The sequence below is a fragment of the Marmota monax genome, unplaced genomic scaffold (assembly GCF_021218885.2).
Source record: "Marmota monax isolate L192 unplaced genomic scaffold, Marmota_monax_Labrador192_F-V1.1 WCK01_AAM20220418_F8-fsc00001, whole genome shotgun sequence".
Classification (NCBI taxonomy): Eukaryota; Metazoa; Chordata; class Mammalia; order Rodentia; family Sciuridae; genus Marmota; species Marmota monax.
Genome location: NW_026693777.1, coordinates 57490392 through 57513103, shown reverse-complemented (window position 1 = coordinate 57513103; position 22712 = coordinate 57490392). Strand labels below are relative to the sequence as shown.

General features: G+C 38.4%; 1 protein-coding gene and 1 long non-coding RNA gene across 18 annotated transcripts in view; one reads left to right on the top strand and one right to left on the bottom strand.

The window, feature by feature from the left end:
- The window catches only part of Tcf12 (transcription factor 12), a 352650-nt gene extending 352191 nt beyond the window's left edge, over positions 1–459 (bottom strand). For 3 of the 16 annotated variants that reach the window (XM_058584830.1, XM_058584832.1, XM_058584833.1), the window contains exon 1: positions 169–458. The gene's annotated coding sequence lies outside the window, so the exon portion shown is untranslated. Of the gene's footprint in view, positions 1–168 lie in introns of all 16 variants that reach the window. The other 13 variants (XM_058584839.1, XM_046460837.2, XM_058584834.1 and 10 more) reach the window with 9 other exon arrangements.
- Positions 460–635: 176 nt separating this feature from the next.
- On the top strand, positions 636–22125 carry LOC131424835 (uncharacterized). Of its 2 annotated transcripts, XR_009228403.1 has the most exons (3): positions 639–1350; positions 9824–11047; positions 21204–22125. It is a non-coding gene; the product is annotated as an uncharacterized LOC131424835 (long non-coding RNA). The 2 variants fall into 2 exon arrangements; XR_009228404.1 differs by lacking the exon at positions 21204–22125 and having other exon boundaries at positions 636–1350; positions 9824–11331.
- Positions 22126–22712: the final 587 nt, after the last annotated feature.

Sequence of the window (22712 nt, the reverse complement as noted above, 5' to 3'; positions counted from 1 at the left end):
GCGACTCGCGCCTCCACCCGACTCCGCTCCCCAACTTGGAGGGGACCTCGGATTTGGCTCTGTACAATGGGGCGCGGAGTTGGGGCGCGGGCCGGGGACGCCCCAGCTCCGGCAGGGGCTTCCAGCCCCGCCACGCCGTCTCCCTCCCGCTCGCCAACCCGCAATTACCTGCCGCCCCGTCTCCGCATCCAACCACCCCGATTAAAGTTCACTTTGGCCGGGAGAGCGGACTCGGGCTTCCCCTTGCACCGCCCGGCGGCACGGCTCACTTTGGCCCGCGCGAGCTCTCGGGTCCGGGCGGGGGAGGCGGCTCTCGGGCCTGGCCGCCCCTTCCTCCCGGGGCGGGCTGGCGGTCCCCCCGAATAGAACTTGTGGGTCTCCTCAGGCGGACATTTTTTTCGCTGAGGCGGCCTCAGCACCGCGCTCGGCTCGCCTCCGGATCCCTCCGCGCCGGGAAGAGCCTCTGGTTAACCCCTTCGTCCCCTGCCCGCTGCCGCCTCCTGCGCCGAGGAAGTGGAGCTGACTGGGGGGGGTCGGGGAGGCGGAGCCGGTGAAAACGGGGAGGGGCCGCTGTGCGGACGCTGGACAAAGCCCGCGGTCGGGTGAGGCGGGCCGGAGTTGCGGCCGGCGGGGAGGGAAGGGAAGGGAAGGGGAGGGGAGGGGCGAGAAGCGCGCGTAGGCACCCCGGAGGCAAGGCCCATGCAGCCCGCCGCCGAGGGCGCCTCTTTGGGGCCTCTAGAGAGCAAGGAGACTGGCGCCGTGGCGCCTCCTCGCGCTGGTCCCTCTACGTCTCGGGTCCCGAAGTGGAATCACGGAGATGAAGCCGTGGGAGCATCTGGATCCGGAGCCCGAGGCCGCAGAGCACTGAAGGCTGCCATCGCCTAGCAAGACATGCTGGACCCTGGACGCGGCACTGGTCTGGGCCCAGAGGCCCTGGCCCCGGGAGTCTGCGTGACGCTTAGCTTGGAAGCTGCGCGCGTGAGGAAGGGAGAGCCGGCCCTCTGTCTCTCTGGGCGTAGAAGCGGCTGGTCAAATTAGCCGAATGCAAAAGAAAGGGTAAAACCTCCCTGAAACCGCACAAAGCAGTAAGGACTTCAGATTCTCAAACTCCACTCACCCAAGCTTTCACGACTGTCGTACCCGAACCCCTTTCGATGCTGTGGAATCGTACAGCGGGAAGAGTTCTTGTAAATGGATTAAGCCAATCCTTCGATTTAACTGAGACGGCCCAGAGAACTTCACACAACCACTATTTTGGTCCGCAAAAATTCTGAAGTTGGCTTGAAGGAGCTCCAGGATAGAAGGAAGACAGACAAACTAAACCTCAGTTCCTTCAATTTGGGCTTGGAGGTAAGGCTCTCTTGATTGGCAGCCAGTTATTTTGATTCCTTTGAGTCAGCTGGGGCAATAAAGGCGAATAAGTCCTAAGCAAAACAGACTCTGCGAAGACCATACATCCAAAGTAAAAAATTGAAGAAAGCAGCTTACAAGCAACAACAGGGCAAGAAGGAGTCACTGGATCTTGGACTTGGATGGAAACTAGGAGGTAGATTCAGCTGCATATATGCCATTACTGTACTTAATTACAACTGGAGCTGTCCAGCGAGAGAAGGCAATTGTAGTTTTGGATTTGGGGGCTTCCATGGAGTTGTACTAGCTACACTTGGACCTTGTTCCAGATCCTGTAGTAGTGTATCTTGGGTTTAAAAAAAAAAAAAAACTACTAGTCCCATCCCTTCCTACCTGCTTGAAGCATGTGGTTCTGATCTGAGCAAATTAGCATAACTCCAATTTAAGGAATCAGCTCAATCCCTTTCCCTCCACCAGTTATTGGTTGACATGACAATTTGAGTCAATGAGAGGGGCAATTTGCTGGGGTCTTTGGGGGAAGTTTTTCAGGTTCTGAGAGAGCTTCAGAGGCAACCTCTTCTGCATGTGCTCAAAAAACAAGGAGCCATTTTCCAAACACCAGGTCTGGCCAGGTTAAAATAAAGCAGACATCAAGAAAGCCTTCCCAGAGAACAATCTAATCTTTGGTGATGTTTTTGAGTCTCTGAATCAAACAACTCAACCTGGGTCTGCATTCATGATGAAACCAATAGGATTTGAATTTTCTGTGCTTCTTAATCTAGTATGTTCTAACTGATACAAGCCCAGCAACCCACCCTCAGCAAAGAGTAGATAAAAAATCTGATTAGGGTCAGGTGCAGTGGTGCATGCCTGTAATCCCAGCAGCTCAGGAGGCTGAGGCAGGAGGATCACAAGTTCAAAGCCAGCCTCAGCAAAAGTGAGGCACTAAGCAACTCAATGAGACCCTGTCTCTAAATAAAATACAAAACAAGGCTGGGGATGTGGCTCAGTGGTCCAGTGCCTCTGAGTTCAATCCCAGGTACAAAAAACAAAAAAACAAACTGATTAGGTAACTTTAAGGTTTCATTCCCATAGTAAGATTCAAAGTCTCAGTGATAAAACTGGGGGGAAATCTTGGGGAAGGAGAAGACATCTATCTGAGGGATTTATGCTGTTTTCAGGAAAAAGGAGAGCCAGTTTCTTTTTATACTTCTCACACAACTAATTGAAAGGAAGAAATAGCTATCTACCCAAGCCCTCAGTCATAGGGGCTTCCTTACTCCTTCAGAGGACTGATTGAAATTTTTTATACATAGATAGTTTTATCTTATACTTTGTTCTCATTATATTCTGAGTTCCTTGACAGTTAAGATTGATTTGCATCTGTCTACACCATGCACCTAACAACTGTATCAAGAGCACAGTAAACTTAAAAAGGGAGAGCTGAAATTCAATCTATTACTCATTTGAAATTAGAACTTCAAATATTTTTCATGCTTTAATGTAGTCTTTGCATGTGCCCTTTTTAGTAATGAAATATTCTCTCCAGTGAATTTCCTATGATACAGAAAACAATATAAAAAGATACATATATGTATGTGTGTGTGTGTGTGTGTGTGTATATATATATATATATATATATAATGTTACAATATAAAGAAGACAGAAGACAATATAAAAAGTGGAGTTTTATATCACTTAGAACATGTGTTTGGGTTTTTGCTGACTTTGCCAGATAGAACCAAAAGGCTTTATTGAAAAGCTCAAAGAAAAATAAGTAATACAAATTTGATGTTAATTAGTAGCACTGTTTCTATAATAGAAGTTAATACCAATACATAAATATTGAAAAATATTTAATGAACTTTTCTTACATGCTAGGCATGGTGCTAAATGCTTTTGGAACAGAACATCTAAAATCTACTCTGCCCTCAAGTTTTGTTCTGATAGGTTTTAGTTCACTTTCTATTCACCATAACCAAACACAGGAATTCTGTCCACATGACTTCACTCTCTACTTTCTAAGAGCCTCCCACTCTGTATTTGCAAGCATGTGCATGCACACATGTACATATTTTATCAGGCAGACCTGAGCTGTTAAAAGAAACATTTATAATCAAAAGGGAAAGCAGTCAAAGCAAAGGGCTTTTTGCTTCCTTGGGAAAATGACATGACTTTGGGCCTTTTTAAAAAGAAGACAGAGAAGAGGGAGAAAAGTAAAGTAATGGAATGAAGGGGTAAGTAGGTCATAAATTGCAATCTGGATGCATAGTGTTATCTACATAGATCCAAATTTGATGGTTCATAGCTTCTCTAGTAGCTTTCTGCCCCAGACTGTCCCCTTGAGACTAACAGGAACAAGTTTGTGTAACAATTAATTTAATAACTTCAGTTCATGGTATTCTCATTACTGACAAACTAAAAACCAAGATTTTTCACTTAATCATAAACCAGATTCTACTAATCAATCACTTATAGTATACTCCCCATTCTTTTCTACCAGCAAGAATCTCCCACCTTTGTGGGATTTTCTGGTAGAGATTTTCTTTTCTCTCTGAATGTGAGTAAATAAAAATAGTTATCTACTCCTTGCTAGTATGATTTTTATCCACTATTTAAGCTATTTAGATGTCTCATATGAATATGATATTCAGATTTGAGAAGATACCCCTTTATGGTCCATCTTACACTCAATTCCTTTTACCCCCTTAAGATTCCTTCTTTCATACTTCATAAAAATACGTATTTAAATCAAAACATTCAGAGGTCAGAAAAGGGAAAAAACTGTCAAACACTCCAAAACATCATACTTAAAAGAGTCATAGATTTGGGGTTTTTTTAAAGTCAGTATACTTGATCAGGTAAAATGAATAACAACCTCCCTTTTCCATATTCCCATGCACATTTTGGCATAGTGCCTAGCACATAATAGATGTTTGATAAAGATTTATTAAAAAGTGAATGATTCCACTCTTCTATATAAACATAGCAGTTAAACACTCCCTCAAAACTACCCTAAGACATCAACAAAAGGATTGTGTTGTTAAGCACTACATATTAGACCCAGGTATGCTCTACCACTGAGATATATTCCTATTCTATTTATTTTGAGACAGGATCTCCATACATTGCGGAGGTTGGCCTCCAACTTGTTATCCTCCTGCCTCCGCCTACCAAGAGCAAAGGGATTTTTTTTTTAATTTTTTATGTTGGAAAATTTCAAGCATATAAAAAAGTAGAATAGTATTAAGAACATCTATGTATTTAATTGCCCATTTTTAATAATCATGTGTTTTTTATTTATCTTTTCATTGTCATCCCCTACCTTAAGTAAAATTTAACTGAATACATCATATAATTTCATAAGATTTTTTCCCCCATACTGGGAATTGAACCCAGGAGCTTTCTACCTCTGAGCTACACTCCCACCCTTGTTTTTGTGTTGTTATTATTGTTGTGTTTGTAAGCAGGGACTGACTGACTGGCACAGGTGGGCCTCACACTTGAGATCCTTCTGCCTTAGCTTCCCAAGCAACTAGGAATACAGGCATTCACTTCCCTGCCCCACTCATAAAATGACATTTTAAACATTAAAAGCATGGAAGACAAGAGACAAGATAATGGCAACAAAAACTGAGAAGATTAAAAACTTATGAATTATATGAGACTCAGTTTAAAACAGAATCCTAAGGTAACAAATGAGGGAAATCAATAACCAAACCCATGCATACAGCAGAGTCAATAAAAGACTTAACTATCCAGTTCCAGGTGCCTCTTGAAGTGAAGAAAAGGAAAGGAAGATCAAGGTTGATTGATTACAAGTTTATTCAAGAAGTAGTCAGAAGGCTGGAAGTGTAGCTCAGTGGTACAGCCTGTACTTAATATGCACACGGCCCAGGTTCAATCCCCAGCACACACACAAAGGCAATCAGTCCTCCCACCCATTTCCTTCCCTACTTCATACAGTAGAGTAAATGCCTCTCTCCTAACCAAGAAAAGTAATACAAATGTATTATCTGCAAAAGGTGAAGCAGAAGGTCTCTAGACGACAGGGATATTGAGTCAGCATTTGAATGTTGAATATTGAGGTTCCTGGCTACCAACTTGGTTCCCAGAATCCAGCAGCCAGGCCTTCTGTTTCTCAGGAGATTAGATGATCCTTCTCCATGTAAGCTGATCAACCCAAGTGAAAAGTCCTGAAGATATAGAAGGTTTTCCAGCTGTAAGCCCAAACTCTACAGAGAAGTTTACAGTTTAACAAACCTCTACCTCTTCCCTTAGTTTCCCATCAACATTTTGTTACCCTATTTGTATAAAAGACCAGACACCAAAGATTATTAGATATATAACAAAAGCCTCTATCATGAAAACAGAAATCAAAACAAATGACAAAAATACTTTTCTCCTACTCAAGGAAAAAAAATTATCTTTAGGAGAGAGTTGCAACCATGAAAGACAAGTAAGCAGAAAAATATTTTTTAATATTTATTTTTTAGTTGTAGTTGGACACAATACCTTTATTTTATTTATTTATATGTGGTGCTGAGGATTGAACCCAGGGCTCGCTCATGCTAGGTGAGCACATTGTGGCTCAATGTAAAGAAAAGAATATTCAGAATACAATAAAAAGCCTTTAGAATTGATAATGCAATCATATAAATGGTGGAGGGATGAACTATTGAAAGAGAGAAAGTTAAGGAAATTTCCTAGAAATTAGAGCAAAAGGAAAGATCTAATTTAGGATATTCAAAGTCCACAAAGTAACAGAGAAATTGGGGGTTGAGGGAGTAAGGCAGGAAGAGAAAGAGGGAAAAAATCATTAATTAAGAGAGAAAAAAAAAAGGAAAAAAGTCATTAATTAAATAATCTAAAAAAAATTCCCAGAACTGAAATACATGAGTCACCAAGTTGAACAAGTTCATTAAATATCTACTACAATGTATAAAAATAGATCAGCTGGTTATGGTGGCACAGGCCTGTAATCCCAACGGCTCAGGAGGTTGAGGCAGGAGGATGGCAAGTTCAAAGCCAGCCTCAGCAATTTAGTGAGGCCCTAACCAACTCAGTAAGATCCTCTCTCTTAATAAAATACAAAATAGGGCTGGGGGTGTGGCTCAGTGGTCAAGTGCCCCTGAGTTCAATCTCCAATACTGAAAAATAAAACAAAATAAAAATAGATCAACTTGAAAACGTGATCCAGAAATCTGAGCACATAGCAGACAAAGAAAAGATCTTCAAGCTTCCAGAGAGAACGCAAAAAAAAGGACTAAAACTCAGATTTGGGACCAGTAGCATGTCAATGACCTGGCAACTAGTTAGGAAGTTAAATTCTTGGACTTCATCCTAGAACTACTCAGTTAATGAAACTTCATCCATCTCAGAAACTCTGAGAGTGGGACTGGCTATCTGTTTTGTAATATGTTCTTCCTGTGATTCTGGTGCACACTACAGTTGGAGAAACAGTGCCCTCAGAATAGTGACTCTCCAACTAGTACTCAGGATAATTAAGTTGAACATGAATTGGACTGCCAGCATATATTACCTTAAATAGATATAGACCATTGGAGCAAGTACTTAAGAAGATACTGTAATGCTAAAAGGAATAAAAATATATTTGAATAAACCACTTTCAAATGATTGCTGAAAGAAAACGTTATGAAAAGCCCAGGGAAAAAAAAGGACACTGGGTTCAACTCTCAGTATATGTCAGAGTTTATAAAACTTTGCTTACAAGTCTTTGGCATTTTAGGCAAATACAGTCTATTACAGTCAACTTGTTGTTTACTTTAACATTCATGAAAATAGGAGAACATGTCCATATTCTGAGATTTGGGGGCACATATTTTCTGTTTCCCCCCAAGATGAGTCCTTCAAGGGTAAAGGCTATATTTTCTTTTTCTTATTAAAAACCATCTTTCTTCTAATGCCAAGAATCCCTAAGTAATTATTTATTAGTTAAATGAGAAATTGTATTTTCAGTGAAAGTTGCTTTGTCTTAAAGTTCTTTTCCCTGGATGATTTGATGAAATGAATGGGTTGACTTGGATTAGATGATTTAAATTACACTTAATTATCCACACTTTTATTTAAGAGGAGTTAGGGAACAATTGGTTTCCTATACTACCGAAAAATTTTATTTTGGATCCATTTGCTGAAGTTCTAATTTCACTAAACCAGCATTTTTATGCAATTACACATTAAGTTTTGGTGATTGGCACATTCTTCTCTAAATCCAGAATTTCTTATCTGTAATTTTTCCAGTTTTATTTGCATTATAAACCTACAGGATTTTTATGGTCTAATATTTGAACATATCACCATAAGCTTTCGAACTATATTCAAGAGCATGATGAAAAGATGCCATTGAATATTTTAAAATCTTTTACATTGAGGGATATCACCTCCTCTGGAATTGGGAATGAAAACCAAAAATCAATAAATGCAACTGGCTGATTATCTCCTGGGTCTTTGACTACCCTGTTCCATCCTGACATTATTCAACACTTTATAAAGTATGCTTGATGAGATCAAAATTGTCAAAACCAGAAATATTCTTTGCTTTCTAAACCTGTGCAATTGCATTTAGTCTTTAGATATGACTTGAATAAGAATTAAAGTGAAAATGAAAGCATTAATAATCATCTAGAATGTACTTTCATTTCCTTCAGTAGTATTTTCCTCAAACAATCAATTTATTATTTTGGTCCTCTTTTAGCCAAATGATAGATTTCTTGGAAACATTGCTTCATTACATTCATTTGTAGAATCAAAAGTGCTCTGATTTATTTTTCCAATGAACTCTGTAAAAACAGAAGCACTAATTTATAAGAAAAAGAAGAAAAAAAGAAAACAAAGCTCTGAAACTTGGCTGTCCTAAAGTATTTCTGTATTGACTTGTGTAACTGTCAGTCACACTTGAATGGAGTTCACAATGCTAATAAGAAATCGAAATCATAGACTTATTCCCAAAGGATCTGTTAACTTCTCTCAGAGAAGTAGGGTTTTTTTTCACCACAGATCAGTCTTCTATTCCCGACCATCTCAAAAAGTATTGGTCCCAGAAGGAAGAGCACAAGAATGCATCTGGCCCATCAATAATATCATTGGTGTTCTTTGCTGCATCTGTAAATTGAAATGATTTATAGATAAGTGCAAATGGAGACCTTAAAGACAAGAATTATTTGAAACATTATGATAATTAGTGTACTGGAGGTGGGGAGGAAGACACAAGCTCAAATGGGAACTAGTTCACATTTCAAACACTGTGCCATGTTCTCAAAACATGACTTTGTGCTCAATATGTCTAAATGGGTCCATGATTTTGTTTATTTTTTTAATTAAATAGAAATGTAGACAGTTAAGAAGATTTACATTGCAGACAATGTATATAAGGGAATATTTATGAAAAAGGACTTTAAAATAGCTAATACAAATATCTGTCTATCAAAGATATGCAAATACAATAAAATCCTATGTTATGACTGTGAAATTAGCCCAAATATATTTAAAAACATAATGATGGGGCTGGAAATCAAAAATCTCCATGATAGAGCCCTTGCCTGTTATGCTTGAGGCCATAAGTTCAATTCCTGGCACCACAAAAATGTAAGTAAGTAAATAAATAAATAAATAACATAATGATCAATTCTGGTGAATATTCAGTGACACACAAACACTGCTGGGTAGAGGGTAGATTATGAATTAGTAAGTTAATAATTAGTAAAAAACACAATGGAAAACAAGTTATCAATCATGTATATCAAGAGCCTTCTAAATGTTCATACTCCTGACCAGGTGATTCCACTTATAAAAATTTTCTAGTTACAAGAAAATAGAAGAAGAAAAAGTTTTATGTGTAAAGAAAAACAGATTTAAAAAAGATATCATGAAGAGAAAGTGATAACATTAAGATAAGTTGAAAATAATTGGGTCTTATGCCTCTTAAAATTTATTTTTCTTCCATGAATTATTAAAGCCATGATATTTTAAAAATATGTAGTATTTCTAAAAATGAAATCTATGAAGTTTTACTTAAAATTGGTAAAGATATAGCAATGTTATGCCAAAACAAAACAAATTGAGGCAACAAAATCATCAAAGCATGATCTCTTTCTGGAGCTATGCTTCCTTATATTTGATAGTAATATTCAGCTTTTGCGATTCGGAATCACAAGAACACCCTCTGCTTTTTCACAATCTGATTTCCTTCCCCCTTTTTTCTCTAGACCTTTAGACTGGTATTTAACCCGTCATCTCAGGGATAATCAACCAATTAGGCACCTGAAGTTTAGACAATGTTACCTACATCTGTTAGTATTTTCTAAAATCTTACTAAACGGTACATAATTTTGTTTATGTTTAGTAAATTGTGCTTGTAGATTTAGTGGTGTTTTATTGAAAAATTTTTTTAATATTTATTTTTTAGTTGTAGTTGGACACAATACCTTTATTTTATTTATTTTTATTTTTACAGGGTGCTGAAGATCGAAACCAGGGCCTTGCATATGCTAGGCGAGCGCTCTACCGCTGAGCCACAACTCCAGGTCCTGAATTTTTTAATCCTAAAGTAATTAACCTTTATATTAAAGTTAAAAAATACAGAAATGAAAAAAAAATGTCATGTGGTTCCACCACATAATGACAGCTTTTAGTAGTTTAGGGACTTTTCTTCTTGTCTTCATTATTTGTCAATGCTAATTTAAAAAGAGTTGAAAATAATTGGGTCTTGTGCCTCTTGAAATTTATTTTCCCCCAATGAAGAATATAGAGAATAATAATAAAAAACATGCATGTTTCATTTTTTTTTGAAGGGGGATTACAGGGGAATTAAACCAAGGGTACATTACTTTGATGGTGCTACATCTCCAGTTCTTTTTTCAAGTTTTACTTTGAGACAGGATCTCACTAAATTGCTGAGGTTGGTCTTGAACTTTACATCCTCCTGCCTTAGCCTCCCAAATTGCTGGGATTACATGCATGTACCACCTTAACCAGTTTATATATTTCATTTCTAATTTCATCAAAAGGTGGTAATCACCAAGAATTTTTTAAGCTTCTTTTCCTTTTTATGTATGCATTAATACACATAAGTAATATATACATATATATATTAAGAACTTAAATTGACATCATGCTCTAAATATAATTTTATAACCTAATTATTTTAGGAAAAAAATGCAAACACAAAAGAAAGTAGAAAGAATAGTAAATTAATCCCTTTGAAGCTTCACTCAGCTTCAACAATTATTCAAACATACCCCCAAATTAATTTGAAGTAAACACCAAATCATTTTTACCCACAGATATTTGTGTATTTATAGCTAAAATATAAGGGCACTTACTTCTAAAATATATATTGACAATACCATTATCACATTTATAATTTTTATAAAAATGCTTTATGATAAAGTAGTCAAATTCCCCTCAATTGTCTCATGAATATTTTTATTATTTTATCACAGCTGATTTGTTCAAATTAGGATCTAAATAAAGTTCACACACATTGCATTTTTTTATTTTTGGTACTGAGGATTAAACTCAGGGGCACTCAACCACTGAGCCATATACCCAGCCCTTTTTTGTGTTTTTTTTTAGAGATGGTGTCTCACCGAGTTGCTTAGCACCTCGATAAGTTGCTGAGGCTGGCTTTGAACTTATGATCCTCCTGTCTCAGCCTCCCAAACCACTGGGATTACAGGTATATGCCACTGCACCTGGCACACATTGCATTTTTGATACATGTCTTAAAATCTCTTAAACTATTGCTTCTCCCTCCTTTTTTTTCCATTCGATTTATTGAAGCAAAACTGGGTTGTTTGTCCTGTAGGATTTTCCAGTCTGGATTTTCTGACTGTAACTCCAATAGTGTCATCTTTCTGCCCTGTGTTTTATTACCTAAGAAAACTAGATTGGACATAATTCTAGTTTGATTTTTTTGGCAAGAATATTTCATATGTGATATTATATACAGGTGACAAATAATATCTGCTGTTTGCTGTTTCTTTTTTTGTAAAGTTAGCCAACATTAATGATAAATCCCTAACCACATTATTTCATTAGGAGTTAGAATAGGATGTTAATTTCTGCATCAACTATTAACTGGAATATTCTGTAAAAAGAAACCTCCTCTTGTTAACTATTAGGTTACCCTGAGGTACAGTTTATTTATGAGAAATAAACTAGAAGCTTGCTTCATTCGTCTTATTAACAGCTTTCAAAATAAGAATTTGGTTTTCTTGCAGTTTCCAAAAGTATCAAAAGAGGTTTCTTTGTTTTAGAGTATCTATCTGAGCTAAAAGATTGAAACATATTTACTATGCATCAATTCATAACAGTTATTCATTCTCAAACTGTGTCTCTTTGACCAATGGAAATATCTTCAAACCGAATCCCTTCTGACATGACCCAAAATCCTTGATACTTAAGTTTTGGTATGACAAGGTGTTTCGGGATCTTCTTGTAACTTTATGTTCCACACCTCGAATCAGTTATTTTTCCAAAGAGCTTTTAATTTTCTTTTTATTTTTTTTTGGTATTAGGAATTGAACCCAGAGGGGCTTTACTACTGAGCCACATCCCCAGCTCTTTTTATATTTTATTTTGAGACAAGGACTTGCTAGGTTTCTTAGAGCCTCACTAAGTTGCTGAGAATGGTTTTGAACACACAATCCTACTACCTCAGCCTCCTAAAATGCTGGGATTACAAGTGTGCACCACAGCACCCAACTTTATATAGTTTCTAACTATTCTCTTTTTTTATAATAACTTTTAAAATTTTATTTATTCATTTTTTTAACATGCTGAAGATCTAAACCAGTGCCTCACATGTGCAAGGAAGCACTGTACCACTAAGAAACACCCCTGCCCTTAACTATTCTCATTTATGCACTAAATACTTAACCATTTTAAGAAATAGCATGTATAAATTATTGATAATATACTTATAAATGATTTCTCTATTATTTGATGTTTAAAATGAGCTAATCAATTGGCTCTTTTATGGTCTTTAAACCAGGATACTTCCTTCACCTGTCACAGATATCTGCCTATAGGATGGAGCTTGCAAATAATGAATTAAAAGCTGGCAGCAAGCAGAGTATGAAACTTTTGATGGGCAGTGGGGCAGTAGGGGCTGGTAGGTATGGACATATAGGACATATAGGTTAGTCCCTAACACGTCAGACCCTAGGGATATTCTGCTCCTTAGAACTGTAAGCCTCCCTCTCATAGTCCCTATTCATTCCATTGCCAACCAATTGAATAAGATAAGATGGCAGGAACATGCTGAATGGAAGATTTTTGTTGGTTAAGTATATTGGAATGATTCATTTATATACACAAAATCCTGTAAAAAGAAAGTCATTATCTCCCAATCATCCCAATTTCCCTATTTGGCTGGTTAAGATCATTGGACTAACTAAGTAATATAGTGAGTTAGTCTACCTTACATAATCTACCTTAAAAAAACATACTTGATATACATTTTTGAAGTAAGTACTAAAGTTTTCCTTTATTTTTAAATGAAATTCTTCTGATCGATATATCATACAATATGCTTCTTTCCTGAATGTTTAAAAGCTATGTTTCTAAAATCCCTGAGTACAAGTAGCAACTCTTTAGGAAGAAAACCAAGTTATAATAACCATTTTCAGAGGTAAGCCAGCAATGATTGTCATCATATATTTCCTTTATTAACACATTCATACAATCAGGTTCTGTGAGATGAAGGTGCTATTGGCCAAAACTCTTAAGTGAAATTAGTTACCATCATAGTTCTATTAAAAAAAAAACCCACATTCACCCTTCAAATTATAAGGAAACTGAAACATTAAATTCTTACTCATAACTCAGAGTGGGCTTGAAACTATGCAGTTTCTATATTCTGCTCTCATGACACTCATAGTCTATTGAACCAAAAGAGAAAACTGGTATAAATGCATTACTAGGCAATTAATGTTCCTTTGTTTTTATTCATTTTTGTTAATCATGGGGGAGAGCACAAATATGGTTACCAGATAAAATACAGGATGCCCACTTTAGTTTGAGTTTCAGATAAATAAGGAATATTTTTTAGTATAAGTATGTCCCAACTATGACATAGAACATTCTTATTCTAAAAATTATTTGTTATTTATCTAAAATCCAAATTTAACTGTGTGTCCTGCATTAAATTTAGTAACTCTCTAGATGATTAGAACATAATGGTGACTGATATTTGAAAATTAAAAAGAACTACATGTTGTATAATACAGAGCAAAATTTCTTAAACTTTACTATGCATACAAATTATCTCACTGAGAATCTTATTTGTAACAAGCTTCCAACTGATCTTGATGATATTGCTCCATGGACTACTGCTTCTGCAGGGCTGTAATGGACACCTGTTTGGGAGGGGGGGGGCGGGAATTTTGTTTCATTTGTTCATTTGGTTGGTTGCCCAAATTCTGAACTCTCTGAGCTCTGAGAATTCACTGATTATATGAGTCTTGAAATTAAGAAAAGCCTGATTCTTTTTTAAAAAATATTTTTTAAATTGTAGATGAACACAATACCTTCATTTTATTTATTTATTTTCATGTGGTGCTGAGGATCGTACTCAGTGCCTCATAACATACAAGGCAAGTGCTCTGCCACTGAGCCACTATCCCAGCCCCAGAAAAACCTGATTCTTACACCTAGGAACTGATAAAAGTTGTCAAATATTTTCCCATCCAAAGTTGTTGTATAAACTACCTTCCACTAAGCAGGAGCACTTGCATGGCTTTGAGTAAAGGACTAGAACACGAAGAAAGAAGCAAAGACAGCAGTCACTTCTCTCTTGAGACTTTGTAGTTATGACCAAATTGAGTTCCTAGAGCAGCAGTAGTGGTGGAGTAAGGAGAGGAGTCCAGCATGTTCAGCAGCATCAAAACAGCAATTTTCTCAGGAGGTTGCTGAGATATCTGCAAGATTTGGGGGCATCATTCTTTTTTTTTTTAAAGATTGATGTGATTTTTTTATATACCTTTATTTTATTTATTTATTTTTTATGTGGTACTGAGGATTGAACCCAGTGCCTCACAATGCTAGGCGAACGCTCTACTGCTGAGCCCCCAAGCCCCAGCCCCTAGGGCATCATTCTTGACTGCACAATTTTAAACTTGGTTCTGAGCTTTCATAATGACTCCATGGACTGCCCAATACCTTAGCTACTAAATCAGACAAGGACTGATTTTCATTGCTTGAAACTAAAATCTGGAAGTAACCCAAAGGTCTACCAGAAGCTCATGGGCTTCCATAGCCATGTTAGCTGGCAGCTCTGGTATGGGATGCTATGTAGGTCACCACTCAGGATGATCTCTGTCTCACAGGGTGAGGACAATTCTGACAGAGAGGCAACCTCTTCTTGGTGCAAGAGTATCTGCTTCCTGGCATACATCTTCCACGGCAATGAATTTTCTGACAGTGACTTCTCTTAGGTTAATTGGAATAGATTTATATTGTAATTCCATCTCTGGCTAGTATGTGACTTTGGGCAAATTATCCTCTATAAGTTCCATTTCCTTGACTGTTAAAAGCAGTTGAAACTACATGTTTCTCTTACTGCATTTGTTCACATTATATTTTAATTATTTGAATTTTCTTATAATTTCATTGGGGCATAATTTACACATCTTAAAATTTGCCCATTTCAAGTATATAATTCAATGATTTTTAGTGAATTTATCAAGTCATACAGCCATCATCACAATACAGTTCTTTTTAATATTTATTTTTTAGTTTTAAGTGGATCAAACCCAGTGCCTCACCCATGCCAGGTGAGCACTCTACCCCTTGAGCCACAAACCCAGCCCCACAATACAGTTTTAAAAACATTTTACCATCCCAACAGGATCCTGCATGACCATTTACAGTTAATCCCTGTACTCACCCTTAGCCCAGGCAACCACCACTAATTTCTGTCAACATAGATTTGCTTTAATTAAATATTTCATATAAACAGAATCATACTATTATGATTATTTGTTACATTATCTTTTTCTGCTGTATAGTGAGTTTCCTAATGACCCATATCTATTTACAATACATAGCACAGAGTTCTCTACATAGTTAAATGCTCAAGGAAAAAAAAAATCTGATACTTATGAGGCTGTTGTAAGGATTAAATAAATCCATTTGACCCTTGCTACTCAAAGTGTGGTCCCTAGCATTAGCAGCACCCAGGAGGTGATTAGAAATTTAGCCTTGGGGCCCACACCAGACTTAGTGAATCAGAATCTTAATTTTTACAAGATCCTCAGGCAATTCACTTTCTCCTTAAACTTGGAAAAGTGTTGTTCTGGGTCATAAGTACCATAAAGGCAGGGATTTTGTGTGGCACATAGGACTGACATAATAGTATTTGTTGTATGAATAAATGAATGGCGATACACATAAAAGCATAAACCCTGTACATACAGGATTGGCAAAGAACAGATGTATGCATTTTTGGCTTAATTATAAAATCTGTTAGAGAAACAGTTTGGACTGACACTTTATAATACCAGTTTATATGATAAAGCAAGTATATTTATTTTTCTTACAGCTGAGTGACAATTCCACAAGGAAACCCAGTTTTAGATTGAAAAATATATAATAGCCCTTGAACTGAAATGAACTTTAGAGTGAATTTATTAGCATGACAGTTAATTATGGAACTTCTTACTTTTAAAGATTGACACAATTTATTGCAGTTCCATTTTCTATAAGAGATAAGACTTTGATCAACAGCTAAAAAGCCAGTGTCAGACTTAAAAAGACAGAATTGGTAGATGTGGTATAGTTAGTATTAACCTCTAACAAGGAAAACCCATCTAATTTTCCACTTACACTCTTCTGGTTTGAAATGCTTTAATTTATTCATTCAATCATTCTTCAAATCATCAAACATTTATCACATTTGTCACTATTTGACAAGTGCTGTGCCAGGGCTTTCTGATGGATTGCCAGGTATAATATTCTTGTGGAGTTTCATATCAATACAACAATGATAGCTTTTTAACTACATGGGCTTACAAAAGACTTTTTATGATCTTCGAATTCATGAATGTTAAATTCTTTAAAATGCCCATTATCCATTATATATTTAACAAAATTATGGAAAAGGGCAAAACTTTATTTTCCAGATAAATCCAAGGAATACAGTAAACACAGAATAGGGATTATTTTTATTTAGGGTTGCTTTCTGGAACATAATAGAGGCATCCTGGTAATTTTCCTTTTGCTCCTCCAGATCCATTTTTCACTCTATTTGTCTTGCTTTATACTGGAAGCAGGAATTTATAGACTGTACCGCCGAAGCTCCATTTTCTAGTTGAGTTTGGTGAAGGGGAGATACCAGGAGAAGTTTGGAGGGTAGAAGGAAAAGAGGATACATGTTTGTCTCCTGGTCCTTTGCCAGGCCATATTTTGGTAATGGCTACATTTATCTGTTTGACAGTCACAGCCTTTGTCGGGCATCCTCTTCCAAGCTACCACTTTTATAGTTCCAATCCTTTCTCTTCTCCTTTAGGCCTCCCATGGTTGTCAATCCTTAAATGTTTTACCATCCCTTCTTGGTTCCTTTAACCCTTCATATATCTCTGTAAATCATCTCCTTTATTAAGCTATCTTTATCCTCCTTAAGTGTGCAATCTTTAGTAATATAAGAAGAGGCTATCAATCAGCAGTATCGCCTGTTGGGTTGGCACTGTTAAGACATATAATACATGATCCTGCTCCTGAGACACAGTTCAGTGAAGGAGATAAAACTAACACATGTGAAGCAATTAGAAAACACTCACAGTGGATCTAATGAAAGACATCTGGGAGTTTATGCCACTCAGTATCCATTTGCCCTTCTTCTGATAACCATACTTTGACATTCCTCCTCTACTACGCTCAGTCAGTGTCTTTTAGGTGGAGTGGATTCTACTCTCAGCAACATGAGTAACCATGTGAATCAGGTCCAACCTACTGGATTCTTCTGGCCACGTGTCCTAATCAGAGCCAGTGAAATGTAAGACTATTGCAGGCCCCTGTGGGGAAGAGGCATGCACTTTTCCACTGAGATTGCTAACAGTAAGAATTATGTGAACTGGAGCTGCCAAAAACCACCATATGGAGACGGAGAATGAAGCCAACTCAGAAGATAGAGCCAAGAGATGAAGAGGAATAAAATTCTACTGACATTGCTTAAGCCCTTGGAGCAAGCTATGACTCAAACTAAATATATCACTAGTTTTTTTAGTTATGTGAGCCAACAGCCAATATAGTCTTTTCTTTTTAATTTTTAAAATTTCTTTTATTTTTGCATAAGCCAATTTGAGTTGTTTCCTATTGTCATTCACCACTAACATAGCTCTAACAATTCATATATTGGTGCCAGTAGTGAGGATTATGTTGGTACTAGGAGTGGGGGTATCAGCATTTTGGGGATCCAAAAATGCTGAATCAGTTAATTCAGATAAGGCCCGGATAATTCCGATAATTCATCTATACTGCACTGTGAATTAAATAGAAAAGCAATAGGTTAAAACAATACCTACTAAATACTAGGATTCAGAACATGTGCCTATCAAGAATAAAATATATAAAAGACCATGTTATTTAAAGGTCAGATTCTGGAATAAATAAACTATTACTTGCTAGTTTTTGGTAATGTCCTATGAGAAAAAGTCAACTTTAGGATTGAACTTGATTTATCTAAGGCAGAAAAGAAAAGATACCACTTTGTTATGAGTGGCAATTTTTGTTTATAGGTTATAATGAAAATGATGAAACTTCAATATCTAACCATAAAAGGTTGGAAAGCTCAGTCTCAAATTGTTCTCAGACAGAAACCAAAATGGAGGCCATCAAGCTAGGAGAATACCAAGGACTGTTGCTAAAAAACAAAAATACCTATGTTGGACTCTAGATTCAAATACTAAAACTTTAGAAAACATTTGGCTAAACTGATCACAATGGTACTTGCCTGTAATCCCAGCTATTCGGGAGGCTGAGGCAGGAGAATCACAAGTTCAAAGCCAGAAAGATCTGTCTCAAGTTTAAAAATGTTTAAAAGGCTGGGCATATAGCTTAGTGGTACAGCACTCCTGGCTTTAACCCCCAATATGGGGATAGGGGAAGAGAAAACCTCTGGCTTTGGAATTTCTCCCCCATGGAATTGGCTGGATGCAAATAGGCAGTTTACTATTGTGAAGATGCACTAAGTCTAGAGAACAAATAGGTTACTCAGCCTTAGAATAACTGCCATAATAGGTAACTCAGTTGTTTGAATGGCTTAACACAATAGGTGTATGTTTCTCACTTTTGCAAAGTCCAATATTAGAGCTCCTAATCAGCAGGTAGTCTTTTAGAAAGTCAACTTGGCTGTTCAGACACCTTTTCTTTCACCTTATGGCTCTGCTATACTCAAGGGTCTTAGAGACCATTTAATGAATGGTCTCATTTCCCAGAGAAATGAGAGAAAAGACTGGAAAAGGCTTACCTGAATCTTAAGCACATTTGTTAAAAGTGATACACAACACTTTAACTCATTCCAATGTAGATAGCCACATAACTTTACTGATTAAAGACTGGGAATGATGCAGGCACCATGCCCCCAAGCCTCCAAAACTGTGAGCTAAAGAAATCTCTTCTTTATACAGTTAGTTGTCCTAGTAGTTCCTAGCTAGGAACTACTTTCTAGTAACAACTCTATACAACAGAAGGGCATCACAGCCATTTGGTGGTAAAAGCTAGTTATCTTTGCCATAGCAAATGATTTTTTAAAATCCCCATGGACCAAGAAAAAGAATGCTAAGAGATGTGGTCCTTAGTGGATTATCCTCCCCACTGTCCATCACAGATATGGCCATGTAGGAACAATAGGAATGAGGTCCTCCAAGAATAGAACACACGGCAGCAAGACTGCTTGACTGAAGAATCTTCTCTTCTCTCATGCTAGAAAGCCTTTGCTATTCCTATCTAGTAATCTATAATATATGCTATGAATTGGAGACCACTGTGTGTTTACTGTTATTCATTTTCCCTAATATGAGTTTTCCTTGCGGTTGTCATTTCCTTTCCTGCCATTTTCTATTAAATGGTTTTTAGATAATTTTATCATGTAACCTTAGATTACTAGACCATGAAGAACTATATTATTGCATAATGGGAAGGGTATGTATCACCTGCTATCTTGGATGTCAAGTTATCTATGGTACCTAGATGTGAGTACATTTTTGGTGGCAGAAATTCCTGCTATGGTTTGGAGATGGTTTGAATGTTCCCCAAAGATTCATGTTTTGGAAGTTTGGTCCCCAGGATGGCAGTATTGGGAAATGCTTTGTAACTTTTAAAAGATGGGGCCTCATGGGAAAGTCTTTGGGCAACTGAGGGTATACCCTTTAAAGGGATTAAGGTATTTCTTGTGAGACCTTGGTTTCTTTCCTCAAAAGGATTGTGGTTCACAGGGTAGAAGAAAACTAGGTAAAGTTTGAATATCAGTCACTAGAGTTCAGATTTCATGGAAAAGAAAATATAACTACAAAGCTACCTAGGCATTTAGAAATGTGCTAGAAGTGAAGATTTAGAACAATTATTCTGGCAGGTTAGATTGGCACAGAGAGAAAGGAAGTCAGAAAGACCATATAGAGGCTGTTTAACTAATCCTGGCTGGCAACATTCAAGGGTTTAGAGACCATATAACAGAGAAAAGACAGGATTTGACATGAGGCATTTTAAAGGATAAATCAAAGCTTTTGACAACTGGCTGGGCAAAAGGAATAAAGAGAAAGAATGAGTCAACAATGACATCTGAGTACTCAAGTGTGGGTGGCAGAGAGAACAGTGGTACCAATGAGAAAGAAGGGAATGATTTTTGGAAAGATATTTAGGTTGTTCCGGGACCTAATGAAATCAAGGAGATGGCAGTATATCCAATGAGAAATGCTGATTAATAGTTAAAGATGAGAGTATACAACGCAGAACAAAGGTAACATTAAAGTTGAGGGTCTGCATGGAAGCAATAATTGTAGATGAATGCCACAAAAGCAGAAACTAATACTTATTGTCAGAGATAAGGAAGAAAAAGGGGGCATCTGAATGAAATGGATCTAATGCCCCCATAGAGACACAGGGAAGAAATCCAGAACACTTTTGTGCATAAAATGCTTAGTTTTTTGGGGCTGGGGATGTGGCTCAAGCGGTAGCACGCTCGCCTGGCATGCGTGCGGCCCGGGTTCGATCCTCAGCACCACATACAAACAAAGATGTTGTGTCCGCCGAGAACTAAAAAATAAATATTAAAAAAATTCTCTCTCCCTCTCCCACTCTCTCTTAAAATAAATAAATAAATAAATAAATAAATAAATAAATAAAAATAAATAAAATGCTTAGTTTTAAATGATGTCAAAAGCAAATTCTAAGCCCACACACATCATGGTCTATTTGGCCTTAGACCCATCAGCCCACTTCCAACGTCATTCCCAACTATTCTTGTTCACTACATAGGATTCACATTGGCCTATTTTGTACTCTAATTCATACTCACCAAACTCTCTGGCTTCAGAGTATTTGCATTTGCTCTTCCCTCTGCCTGGGAAGTACCCTCTCCACACATCTGTGTGGCTTTCTACCACATTTCATCTAGGTCTTTGTGTAAACATAGCTTCCTCAGAGAGGCCTTCTTAGATCAACTTATCTAAAATATAAAGTAGTACACCATTCCCACCTGCATTTTTCAGTCCTTCTACTGGGTCTTATTTATGTATTTAATGGTACTGGGGCTTGAACCCAGGGATGCTTTACCAGAGCTATATTCCCAGTCATTTAAAAAAATATATATATATATATTTTTTTCTTTTTTACAGGGCCTTGCTAAGTTGCTGAGGTTGGCCTCAAGCTCATGATCTTCCTGCCTCAGCCTCCTGAGTCAGTGGGCTTACAATTGTGCGCCACTAAACTCCCGTGGCCTTATTTTGTTCATAACACTTAACACTACGTGACATTGTATTGTATATCTGTTTGTAAATGTATTTGCCAATGTCCTCCTCTGTAGCAACTATGATGAAGTCCCAGTGCGGGGCTTTGCTTTTTATTCACTGATGTACCCCTAATAAGTAGAACAGGGGCTGGCACATAGAAAACTCTCAATAAAACAAATGAGTGAGCTACAGTAAATGAGATGAAAAGAAAAAAAACATCATGAGAGGGTTGAGTTAAAGTCACTTAAAATTCCTCGAACATTCCTATCATTTCAGCAAAAGGGGAAAAAAAAAAACAAAAACAAAAACTGCTTAAGGCTCCCACGGTGATCTATCTCCTCAGGAGAAACCGAATTTAGGGAAGTTTGCCACTGGTAAAGCAAGAACTTGAGATACTTTCCTGGACGATTCTGGTAAGAATGCTGTACTCTCCTGAGTTACTTCGTTAATAAGAGAAATCCCCAATTCCAGATTTGAAGGCTTCTTTGTTCACTTCAGCTCCTCCAAGAACTTGGAAAGAAATGCTGAAGGATGGCTGAAGACTCCAGGCTCCCCAAGTATTTGTCTCCTCCAGCATCAGCAACCAGATGAATTTCACAGTGAGGATGACAATTCAGAAGCAAGAGTCACACGCCAGACGAAAAAGGGGCACCAAGGGGCATCTCTGTTCATCCCTCTCTACTACCCAGCATTCGGCTGAGGCCTGCAGACAACGACGCACACTATGGGGCGAGTGGCGTTTTCACCGTTTCCCTCCCAGGCGGCCACTCCCCGACCTCTCCCCTCCTCCCACCCGCCCCTCCCAAGCTGCAGGCTCAGCTGCCGATTTCCGCTGATCTCGGCTGGAGGGAGCCCGGAATCCAATTACTTTTCCCTGGGGAGCGCAATCCACCCGACTGGCCCAGAAGAGAGGAGCCGCAAAGCCCGGCCCAGCTCCGCCCGCCCCCACTTCCCGCCGCCCAAGCCTTGGGCCCGACAGCGGGGCGGGGCGAGCGCAGTCGTGGAGGGGCGTGCGGGGCAGTCGCCGGGACTATTTGTCCTTCCGCGCGCGGCCCGGCCCGGCCAGAGGTCCGCGGCGCTGCGGCCCCGCGCCGACGTCGGTCGGGCTGAGTGGCAGGAGATTAGCTGAGGGCTTCCCCCGCCGCGCGCCCCCGGCCAATCGTCTCCGCGGGCGGGGCTCGAGGGATGCGCATCCGCACATTCCAGAATCCACACCTTGCACTCCCCAGTCTCCAGTCCTGCGCTGCTCTATCTGGCACCCTCCCGCAGTCGGGGTGCTCCTTCCGGCTTTCTCCAGGGCTGGACCTGGACCCTGAACCCTGGGCCCCTTGCTGCTGCTCTCGAAAGTGAAAGTGAAATGGGGAGAGGTGGTCAAGTGTTTTGTAGGAGAAGGGG